The sequence below is a fragment of the Rhinopithecus bieti genome, unplaced genomic scaffold (genome assembly GCF_001698545.2).
Source record: "Rhinopithecus bieti isolate Rb0 unplaced genomic scaffold, ASM169854v2 scaffold_574, whole genome shotgun sequence".
Taxonomy (NCBI): Eukaryota; Metazoa; Chordata; class Mammalia; order Primates; family Cercopithecidae; genus Rhinopithecus; species Rhinopithecus bieti.
Genome location: NW_016803605.1, coordinates 997,341 through 1,000,814, shown reverse-complemented (window position 1 = coordinate 1,000,814; position 3,474 = coordinate 997,341).

Here is a 3,474-nt window from a genome sequence, read left to right as displayed (position 1 = left end):
AAAAAAAAAAAAAAAAAAAAAATTCCCTCCCTTAGGTGACCCACCCGCCGCAGCTGCCCAAAGTGCTGGGATTACAAGCAGGAGCCACTGTGCCCAGCCATGACTGACTGACTGACTGACTGACTGACTGACTGACTTCCTTCCTTCCTTCCTTCCTTCCTTCCTTCCTTCCTTCCTTCCTTCCTTCTTTCCTTTTGAGACAGGGGTCTCACTTTGTTGTTGCCCAGTCTGGCGTTGAACTCCTGGCCTCTAGTGATCCTCCCACCTTGGCCTCCCCAGTAGTGGTGCACCACTGCTCCCTGCTGATTGGTCGCTTTCACTGTTGCAGAGTATTTCACTGTGTAAAGGCTGAATCATAACTCACTGCAATCTTGACCTCCTGGGCTCAAGCAATCCTTCTGCCTCAGCCTCCCGAGTAGCTGGGACTAGAGGCATGCACTGACACTCTCGGATACATTTTTTTTTTTTTTTTTTTTTTTTTTGAGATGGAGTCTTGCTCTGTCCCCCAGGCTGGAGTGCAATGATGTGATCTCGGCTCACTGAAGCCTCTGCCTTCCGGGTTCAAATGATTCTCCTGCCTCAGCCTCCCAAGTAGCTGGGTTTACAGGCGCTCGCCACCACGCCTGGCTAATTTTTGTGTGTGTGTGTGTGGTTTTGGTAGAGACAGGATTTCACCATGTTGGCCAGGCTGGTCTTGAATTCCTGACCTCAGATGATCCTCCTGCCTTGGCCTCTCAAAGTCCTGGGATTACAGGCATGAGCCACGACGTCTGGCCGAGGCTGAGTCTTTATCTTGGGGACTGGCCTGGGCACTGGAAGATGTTCAGGAGCAGCCCTGGCCTCTGCCCACTAGATGGCAAGAGGACCCTCTCCTGTGACAACCAGAAATGTTCCTAGTCATTGTGAAACGTCTTTTAGGGGGCAAAATTACCTCCATGGAGAACTGGATAAGAACATGGAGTGTGAGAATGCACAAAAGGGAGTGATGTGGCTGGAGAGGGCAGCAGCGGTGACACACACAATGCTCAGGCTCCATCAAGTCAGCTCTGCTCAGGGTGCTCTGGGCAGCCTCTTTCTGTTGGAACAGTTGCCATGGTTTGAATGTGTCTGTCGAAGTTCACGTGTTGAAAACAATCAGCAGGGCATAGTGGCTCACGCCTGTAATCCCAGCACTTTGGGAGGCCGAGGCGGGTGGATCACGAGGTCAGCAGTTCAAGACAAGCCTGGTCAAAATGGTGAAACCCTGTCTCTCCTAAAAATACAAAAAAACTAGCCAGGCATGGTGGCCCATGCCTGTAATCCCAGCTATTGGGGAGGCTGAGGCAGAGAACTGCTTCAACCTGGGAGACGGAGATTGCAGTGAGCCGAGATTGTGCCATTGCACTCTGGCCTGGGCAAGAAGAGCAAAAGCTGTCTCAAAAAAAAAAAAAAAAAAAAAAAAAGAAAAGAAACACACACACACACACACACACACACACACACACACACACACAGAGGTGGGGGTCTCACTATGTTGGCCAGGCTGGTCTCGAGCTAGCTCCTGGCCTTAAATGATCCTTCCGCTTCTGCCTCCCAAAGTGTTGGAATTACAGGCATGAGCCACTGTATTTGGCATACTTTTAAATTTTTTTGGTGGAAACTGGGTCTCAGTATGTTGCCCAGGCTGGTCTTGAATTCCTGAGTTAAAGTGATTTGTCCACTTTGGCCTCCCAAAGTTCTGGGATTATAGGCGCGAGTCACCGCACCGGCCTGCAAGTGAATTTTGTTACATGCATAGATTGCTATTTGGACAATTATAAAAGGATTAAATTTCACTGGTATCTCTGAAAGGCTGTGAACAGTAGCCATATAAGTGGTAAGCAATTACCAGGTACTTCCACTTTCCATCTCTTAAATCACAAAATAAAATTACTAGCACCGCAGGGAATCTGGTCCGTTCACTTATAACTGTCATTCACCTTCTCTGAGGGCATTCTATAGCATTCATCATCATTTGTCACAATAGCTTTTTAATGTATTTATGTATTTATTTATTTATTCTGAGTCAGAGTTTCGTTTTTGTTGCCCAGGCTGGAGTGCAATGGCGCAACCTTGGCCCACTGCAACCTCCATTTCCCAGGTTCAAGTGATTCTCCTGCCTCAGCCTTCCAAGCAGCAAAGGTTACAGGCATGAGCCTCAGCGCCTGGTCGGCTTGTCACAATAGCTTTATTATGTCTAAAATGTTGGTTAATGCCGTAACCTCCCGGACTCTGCAGCTATTCAGCTGCTGTTGCTTTGAGTATCTTGTAGTTTGGGGAATGCACCCAGCTCATTCACCACAGGGCCTTTGCATAGGTTGTATCCTTGGGCCTGCTCAGGCAGCCTCTCACCCTCGGGCCTCTCCTGCTCCTCTTGCCAGACATCTCCCACAGGTGCTGCTATTTCCCATTTACTTGTGTCTTCCCTTAGGAGGACAAGGATGGGGTCAGCTTTGTTCATCATCTCAGTTCCCCCTCCAACCTTTCCCCCCAGTACACAGCCTGGCAGTCAATGCTGATTTGGGAGAATGAACGAGTGATTCTATCGGTTGAATGTTTATTTTATATTTTATGATTTTATTTATTTATTTTTGATACAGAGTCTCACTCTGTCGTCCAGGCTGGAGTGCAGTGGTGCGATCTTGCCTCACTGCAACCTCTGCCTCCCCGGTTCAAGCAATTCTCTGTCTCAGCCTCCCAAGGAGCTGGGGTTACAGGCATCTGCCACTACGTCCAGCTAATTTTTGTATTTTTAGTAGAGACGGGTTTCACTATGTTAGCCAGGCTGGTCTCGAACTCCTGACCTTGTGATCCAACCGCCTCAGCCTCCCAAAGTGCTGGGATTACAGGGGTGAGCCACTGCGCCCAGCCTGTTATTTTATTTTATTTAGTTTTTTGAGACGGAGTCTTGCTTTGTCACCCAGGCTGGAGTGCAATGGCACGCACTCAGCTCACTGCAACCTCTGCCTCCCGGGTTTAAGCGATTCTCCTGCTTCAGCCTGTAGGTGGGATTACAGGCGTTACAGGTGCCTGCCACCATGCCTGGCTAATTTTTGTATTTTTTAGTAGAGACAGGGTTTCACCACGTTGGTCAGGCTGGTCTCAAACTCCTAACCTGAGGTGACCCACCTGCCTCAGACTCCCAAAATGCTGGGATTACAGGTGTGAGCCACGTCGCCCGGCCTATTTTATTTCATTTTGAGACGGAGTCTCGTTCGTCGCCCAGGCTGCAGTGTGGTAGTGCAAGCTCAGCTCACTGCAACCTCTGCCTCCCAGGTTCAAGCGATTCTCCAGCCTCAGCCTCCCAAGTAGTTGGAATTACAGGCGCCCGCCACCAAGCCTAGCTAATTTTTGTATTTTTTTTTGAGGTGGAGTCTCCCTCCGTCGCCCAAGCTGGAGTGCAGTGGTACGATCTCGGCTCACTGCAAGCTCCGCCTCCCAGGTTCACACCATTCA